Here is a 9375-nt window from a genome sequence, read left to right as displayed (position 1 = left end):
ATGTATTTGCGCGAATTGTATTACAGTTTTGTGAAAATAGTTAGGTTTGTACAGGAAAGGGTTATTGTCCAGTGACTTTATATACATGTAGAAGTAAAACATACTGGTATCGTCATTATATACGTTCATTAACATAATTTGGATGTGTGTGTGTGTCTTATGTTCTATTTCAAAATCAAAAATAGTAATAACATAAACATTTTTTTTTTTAAATCCTTCAATATATGAATATGTCATAATTTAACAATCAAACAAAATCTGTCAACTAGTATCTTTATCAAATAATCTAAAACCACCATACTTGAAGGCATTACATATCACATCGGTCAACAAATTCGTAAAAAAATAAGGGAAAACAAAGAAAATTACCAAAAGCATATTTAAGCTCAAAGGTCACAAATATAAAAAAAAAAGGAAACTTTCAACGCTATGGATTAAAAAGAAACGTGCATTAGAAAACCAACATTGCACAATTTTGTTTTTATAAAAAACGATTCCTTCAATAAACGACAGGAAATGTTTAGCAAACAATGTCTTCGTACGACACTCGTTGAAACTATGCGGACACAATGTATGACCATACATAGATACAAAGACTGTTTAAATGCTACAACTCAAACCTATCGATCTGAAGAGCGAATGTAAAACTATGTTCTCCAGAGAAACCACAAAAAAACATGAGACGTCAATCGAATTAAGAAAAGACTGAAAATCGTCGTAGTCAAATGGTTACCAGATTAGTTTGTATCAGGTAAATCATTCAGTAAAACCAGTTTGAACGTTTATTTCATGATGAAGAAACATTACATATCTCAATATAAGCAAGCAATTCTATAACAAAATAGCATTTATAAAAATATTTATTATAATGTGATAATAGTTTTACTTTTGAAATGTTGTAAGATATGAAATTCAATCTGCATGGCTATAAGTTCCATTGTGAATTTTTTTTCCAGTATTTGCTTTTACATGAAGAAATAAAATGCAAAGTAGAGATATTTTAAATTTAAATTTTATATAGTTTAGTAAAAAATATTAAAGGTACTTGTATACAGTACTTTTTTTAAATAGTTTAGAATCAATCAATGTTTCACAATAAAGTACTGGTCTACAGTAAAAATATTGGTAATATTATTACAAAAGGGAAATAAGTTTGAATAATTGGTGTTATATTTCTAACAACTTACTTTAAATTTGTAACAATTGTTTGCAGTGTAGTAACAGTAGCTAATTCGGATTTATATATGTATCCGCAATGATAGCGTATAATGTTATAATTTGTGAAAATAAAAAAAAAACACCGAAGTATGGATAATTTGTGTGATGTTACACGTGTGACCTTACTCGTTTGTTGTTTTACCAACATTGAAGTACATCATTTACAAAGCATTTATTGTTTATGTAATCAGAATCATATCATAATTCAATATAATGAAAACAAAACATTAATTCAGATAGTTACCCATTATAGTTGCATTTTGAAGAGAGTTGTAGTCCAATTTCTGTATTTGTTATTTGATTTCCCTGATTATGTGCATCATTCTGCAAACAAAGTAAATGATGATTGTTGTCATTTTAAAATAAATGCATCATAATCGTTGTACTTGCTTTCCAAAAATACATGTGTATTTCCATGTGTATTTCAGCTGTTATAAATGTTAAGTCATGCTATTTGAATACAATGCATTTATGTTTTTTATGCAAATTACAAGTTAAAATTTATTCGTTAGCGGTGTGGTATATGTTCTGCTTAGATCTTTGTTAACAGATATAGGAAGAACTCTCCATCCAAATAACAATTTAAAAATAAGAAAACCATTATAGGTCAATGTACGGCTCAATTTTCAAAATTTCCTTCCATGGTTTAATTTTTTTCCAAAACAACAAAAATTGTTTCATAAACTTAACGAATCAAACCTCCTGTTGGTTCAGTTATATTTTCCTGCACCAAGTTTTGATTTAGAGCAGTAAACAGTTAATGAAAAAGGGATTATGTTTGCATTCGATTATTTTATTGAACAGCAGTCAAACAAAATAAATCAAATTTCAACAAAAGTTGAACAGTTGCTTTACCGTCTTGAAAAGGAAGGAATAGTTACAAAAGTGCCATCTAGAGAATGGGCAACGCCTATTGTGCCTGACATGAAGAGAACAGGAGCCGTCAGATAAAATCAGCAGCTTCAAGTGGATCAAATAGATGTAAGACAGGCATATATACAGCTCGATATTAAAGAGGAATCAAGGAAGTACTTGACTATAAATACGCATAGAGGACTTTATCAGTACAACCGAATGTTATTCGATGTAGCTTCCGCACCTGCAATCTGACAGAACACCATTGACCAAATACTTCAAGTATTGACAGGAGTACAATGTATATTAGATGATATGGTTATAACCGGTAAAAATGACCGTAACACTTAGTGAACTTCGAGAAAGGTATGAAGCGATTAGAGATGTACAACCTTTCAGTTAATAAGGACAAGTGCAAGTTTTTCAAAGATGAAATCGATTTTTATGGACATAAAATAAATAATCATGGATTACACAAAACAGAGGATAAAATCAAAGCGATTTTAAACACACCAGAACCACAAAATGTTACCCAGATAAGTCCAATCCTCGGATTAATGAATTACTCCAAATAATTCGTACCAAATATCTCATCAGTTGTGCGCGTCCACTACACAGACTGTTAGAAAAAGATGACAAATGGGATTGGAATGAAGAATTCTAGAGGGCCAAATATTTGGTAACATCTGAGCAGGTTCTATGTCATTATGACCCCGAACTACCTATTCGATTAGCTTGTGATGCTTATCCATTTGGATAAGGGGAAGTTTTGTCACTTAAAAAGCAAGATGGAACAGAGCGCCTTATTGCATTTGCGTCAAGATCACTTAATAAAGCCGAAAGAAACTACAGTCAAATCGAAACTGAAGCTCTAGGTTTAGTTTTAGGCGTTAAAAGTTTCAAACGTATCTATATGGTCGTAAATTTACAAACCATATGACGCTTGTATCAATATTCAATCCGAAAAGGGGAATTTTTACCACTTCAGCAGTACGTATATAGAGATATGGGTTGTTTCGAAGTCGATATACATATGACATCGAGTACAAAAACACTAACAAGCACACAAACGCAGATGTGCTTTCGAGAATACCACAGGAATTTACAGAAGCAGATGGTGATGAATTTGATGCAGTTGATGTTTTATATGTTGTGATTTTATGCTATTGTTTCAGAAAAAGGGAGGTTTTAATCCATTAAAACGTTTAATCCCGCTGCAAATGTTTGCACCTGTCCTAAGTCAGGAATCTGATGTACAGTGGTTGTCGTTTGTTTATGCAATATATACGTGTTTCTCGTTTCTAGTTTTGTTTATATAGATTAGACCGTTGGTTTTCCCGTTTGAATGGTTTTACACTAGTAAGTTTGGGGCCCTTTATAGCTTGTTGTTCGGTGTGAGCCAAGGCTCCGTGTTGAAGGCCGTACTTTAACCTATAATGGTTTACTTTTTAAATTTTTACTTGGATGGATAGTTGTCTCGTTGGCACTCACACCACATCTTCCTATATATATTTAAGCTTAACAAACTATAACATTAGACGAGAAACTGAGCGTGACAAGATCTTATCAAGAGTCCATGAATTAGTACAAAAAGGGTGGACCGTCAATGATGATATTGATTTGAAACCGTATTTCAACCGGAAAAAGAACTGTCGATCAGTCAAAGTTGTTTGCAGTGGGGAAAACTTACTATTGTTCTGACAAAATTTAGACAGCAAACTTTAGAAATGTAACATTCTGTGCACCCAGTGAAAATGAAATTATAGGCAAGGAGCTACGTATGGTGGTCACATATTGATTCTGAGATAAAATCACTAGTAAAACGTTGTCCCGGATGTCAAAAGCACCATCTTAACCCAAAACAGTCACAACTTCATCCATAGGATTGGCCGTCAAGTCCGTTGAAACGAATTCATATTGACTTTGCTGGACCATTTATTGATCACATGTTCTTGATTGTGATTGATGCTCATTCTAAATGGCATGAAGTTATTCCAATGACAATTAGAGTTTTAAAGACTATATTTGCGAGAGCAGGCTTGCCAGAACAAATAGTTAGTTGGGAACGGACAACAATTCGTATCTGCAGAATTTTAAGCTTTTACTGAAATGGATGGAATAGCAAAGTGCAACAAAAAACCAAACGACACACGCAAACAGATTTAGATACGAACAACAAGATAACTAACTACCATTTTCCTGACCTGATACAGCACGTTTTAAGAAACAAATGTGGATTGAACCCGATTTATCGCTTGCCAAACCTACATTTGTGAATATAGGAAATATGTTGATAGTTTAAACTAAGCATAAAGCCACACTGGTTTATTTCAAATAATAAAAAAAAATGTCTTCGACTGGAAAAGATATTTGCTCTGCATTCATAGAATCAAATATCATCAGGGATGTTTTTTTAATGAATGATGTTATTACTTTTATCATCATCTTTATGTATAATTTGTTTGCGTGATCTGTCTTTAATTAAACTTCTTATCGTAATTAAAAAAATGAACATTTGAGACAATATTACAAGCATTTATCAAACCAGTTTGCAAGTTGGACAGTTCATTCTTGCATTAACTTTAAATGTTTCTCTAGATTAAAATGTCGTAGAGTCCCGTTCGTTTATACAGTCCAACCACATCTACAACCATAGTCGCTCTCTACACATTGTTGCCAAACGATGTGAATTGAACTTTGAAAAGTAGTGGTTGAAAAGTGGTAATATTTCGTGCCAACTTTGGAATCTATTCCTTTGGTTATTCCGATTGTTGTAAAATTGGAAGAAATTCAAAAGCGTTGTTTAAATTATTGTAGTTCTATGATTGACAGTTATATTTTCATAAGAATAAGTTTCCTTCTGACGTCTCGGTTTTGTGACTTGAATGCTCACTACGTGGAGTATTTCAGCAACATCTACCGGGTAATCTTGTTTCCGAGAATAATGTTTTAATAAATGCAAGTTTTAGTTCCTCCTATAGTTTCATTGGCTACTATAGTACATACGCGTTTGGTCATATTTAAAGGGATATTTCTGTGTTTTGAATGGCATATTCTGATATTCGAATATTAATAAATGCTTGTAAGTCAACTTTTCTTTTAGAATATTCGACCCTTTTTTAGAATTTCTAAGCCAAGAAAACTGTTTTTGATCATTTTTTATGGCTAAACAGTTGATAACGTTCCAAAATGTGTTAATGACTCGAAACAGGCATACTTAACTCCGAATTATACACAAGAAACACAAATTTAAAAATCATATAAGGCTAACAAAAACAACATGAATAAAACCCAAATATAAACATTAGATATAACGTCTCGGTGCAACAATTGCACAGAGTACCCAAATTGAATCTATTAGTAAAAGTAGCAGAGGTATTGTTGCATTTCTGTAATTATTTACAATGTAACTTTCCATAGGAATTTCTTTTACGGCGTAAACTGTACCATTTTTACTATCAACTATCAACTTTTACTGGGAACTTTACTCTTCTTCTTGTGAACATATGCCTTTATTCATATTCGACTTTATAGGGGAGATTCTCAGGCAAAAATGAACATAAGGTAGAATTATCATTTAACTTTACGTACTGCTATATAAATGATGGCATTTGCCTTTAATAATTAAAAGTAATTATGTTGAATGCATCTATATAATAGAACTTTAAACACAGGACATCGAAGGTTATAGTTAAGTTTGCCTTATGTCTTGGCTGATACCTAAAAGTCGTTTGGTAACTTAATTTTATGAGAACAAAAATTACTTCGGCTATCCAGTTATATTTTTTCCGTTTCTATCTGGCAGTATTCACGCAAAGCCTGCACATGGAGTAACTACTTCCCAATTGTTACGATATTTAAATGCCTGCGTTTTCTGTCATGATTGCCTCCATAGAGATTTGTTGCTTACAATGAAGCTACAATGAACAGGTTTCTTATTGTTAAGTAGAAATTACCCTTCCTAATGTTTTTCAGACGTCGTCAGTATTTGGTTGATCGGTCCGGGCTGTTTGCATCACATATGATAGCGGATATGTTTCAAACTTCGTACATCTCTTAAAATTACTGATCATCGACTTTATATATGCTATGAGCGCCTGAAATTAACCCGAATAATGGATGCGGCCGTCTTGCTCAGTATACAGTTTTTTATGCAGTGCTTGTGGTTGCATGCGTGTTTTTTTGGTTGTTCAATGAAAAGTCTATTTCACAGTTACCTATAACTCAGCGCGCAGTTGCGGAGTTCAAGTAAAACCAGACAAGGCGGCAAAGATGTAAAACTAGACAATGTATATAAATACAAATATAATGTAATTTTTTTTTTTTTTATTCACTATATATATGTGTTTTTTTGTACTTGATTCTGACCAATGCTTATATTCCCAATTTATATTTATATGCCTCTATTATTGTTGATGTTACCAATTACATAAATCAATTGTATCTGAATTTATGCCCTGTATGGGCCCTGTAATTTGGGAAATAAAAATATTCCATTCTATTCTTTTCTATTCTATAATATAGGTTAATATAGAATGTTTTCTTTCCACACAATAAAAGTGTAGCGGCAATACTACAACAATTTCCTTTAACACCTCAAATATATAAAGATGTAAAGTCTTTCAATTCATTGGACTTAAAACCTGCAAAAAGTTCTAGACTTCCGAACCATATGGTGTGCATTTTGCACTTGCGCAGTTTGGTTAGAATTATTGAGGGAACAATAGCATACTTGTACCTTTAACCTTTAATCATTATTTATTTTATCAAATGAAAGTATTTACTCTATAAATATGAATTAATGTGTGTCCATGAATTTAAGTAATGGACATCACCTAGTGTATGTCATATTAGAATAATTAAATATGATGTATGGAGTTGCAAATCATTCATCTTTATGTACTGTGTAAATTTTTATTGTGAAAATAAAGTATGAGAAAAATAATATAAACACTGATAAACCGAATAAACATGATCAGTACTACAAAAATTTAAGGCCTGATACATTACCTATTTCTCCAAGCAAAATTGAAGGATGGTTCCTGCTTTCATTGGATACTCATTAGTTTGATTTTCATATAAAATCCGGATATAAAGAATTATAGCAGATGAGACATTTATCTACCTCTACTCTTAACAGAAATTGACAGTTTGATTTAAGGTCATCAAAAAACCTTAAAAAACCTATGCAATATAGTCGTCCATCTCGAAAAATTATCAAAATGTAAATGTTTAGGTATTTATTCGAAAGTAAAATGCATCTGCCAAACAAATCGATTCAGTTTGGCCCCAGATTACGTTTAAAATATTTATATCATTGCAAAAACTCCAAATTATCTGCCTTTGGTGCAAAAATGCCATTTGTGCGGCATTTAGTTTTTAATATTTCGGTGACCTATATTTTCTCTTATTGTTTTCAAATAAGCTATACATGAACTAAATGATTGTAAAAATTAAGCGATTTCTGTAATTAGGTTATTTTCTTGTTTTTATATTACCTCAATTTTACTAGTTCAACAGAAAAAAAGGACATTAACAAAAATGTATGCTTCTTCCGGAGGCAGCTTGTGAGCTTAAATGAATAGTGACCCATTTTTTATTTCATTTTTTCTATTAAGTATAGGATAAATTTCATTTATAAAAACAATATTGCGAAATCCTATATTAGAAATAAAAAAAAAGTGTTAAAAAGAGTCCAAAATCTTTCGTAAGATGAATCTGAAATTTGAGGCAAAAATCGACTCTTACAAGATAACAAAAGACACACCCGTACTACTTACCTATTAGTGTATTGATGAATGCTTATTTGGTTAATGTAACATATATCACTTCTGATAATTTGATTTCTGTTTCATTTGCATTAGAATTTTAAGTATGTGCTCAGAATGTGGAATATCATTATTATTATCATTATTGCTAGCATCATAATTATATATTCAATTTAGTTAGATCCTTTTGATCCCATGCATATGTTTCTTGCATGTACCTTGAAGGTATGAAAGACTCTACAGCAACATGGTGGAATGAAAAGTAAACAAAGGCAACATAATTCTAACAGACTAATACTACATATATTTGTAGACATGCAAATCAAACAAGAATGATTGAATTATAAGTGATTTACTTTTTTTTTTTTTTTTTTTTTTTTATATATTCTGCCATCGTTTATTGATATAATTACAAACATTATTTTATTAAAGCCATCAAAAAGAATTCACAATTAAGTAATTAATGGAGTGCATTGAAATTAGATCTAAGGGCGTAGTAGGGTTAAACAAAAGCTCGTAACTTTTTTAAAAGCCTGGTGACCCATATTTTTTTTTACCTTAAAATGCTCAAAAAGTTCATAGCTTTGACATATCTTTTTTTTTTAAATCTACCGGGAAATTTTACGAAAAAATGATTAAATAAATTTTTTGGCCTTAAACTAAGATTAGAAAAAGCATAATTTAGACATAAGTCTGAAAATAAAAGGATTTTGAAGTCAAAAACAACCAAGGGAAAGGTTAACATTTCAATTTCTAATGTTTTTTTACATAAAAATCAAACAGCCTTGGTTTTAAAAGTCTTTGAATTTGATGTAACCGTTGTTGTTGATAGGGTGGACATGTTTGGAAATAGGGTCAAAATCGCACATTTCGCTTCAATTTGAGGGAAAACGAGCCTGGTGACCCCTTTTTTCCTTGCATTATTTTATTCAGCATTAAAAAATCTACAGAATATGTGAAAATAAAAAAAAAATCTACCGGGGGTCACTATTGGGGTGAGCCACCTTAATTGCTAATAAAACCAGGGGATTTGATTAGCAAAATATACTTTATATTTATATCTTTTGTTAGTTGCATTTTACAAAGTATTCATTCGAGCACACAATACATACATATTATTCAGTGATCCTATATATAAACAATCATATATAAGAAAGAAATTATAATAAAAAAACCAAAAAAGACGGATTTTTGTCCGTCATTTGTTTTGATTATATAAAACTAGTTTAACCGAAAGTAGAATGATCAAGAATGACCAAGCATGGTCGACCTCATGGCTAGACGAATAATTTCATGAAGTGGTGAGTAATTTATTGCAGTCATCAAGTGACTTATCAAATGTGTAAATTTCTAAACTTATGATAATCAAATATTTCTGGTAAGTAATAATGAAATATATTGACGAGATCAAAGAAGGAGCTATTTACCCCTGATCTTGATTATTTTGTAAATTATTGATTGATTGATTCTTTGTTATTTAAATACTGACTGAAGTATTTTTATTAGATCTAATTCTCCGAAAAAATAGATATAA

The sequence above is a fragment of the Mytilus trossulus genome, chromosome 5, assembly GCF_036588685.1.
Source record: "Mytilus trossulus isolate FHL-02 chromosome 5, PNRI_Mtr1.1.1.hap1, whole genome shotgun sequence".
Lineage (NCBI taxonomy): Eukaryota > Metazoa > Mollusca > Bivalvia > Mytilida > Mytilidae > Mytilus > Mytilus trossulus.
The sequence above is the reverse complement of the archived record's forward strand: the minus strand, read 5'-3'. Positions refer to the sequence as shown.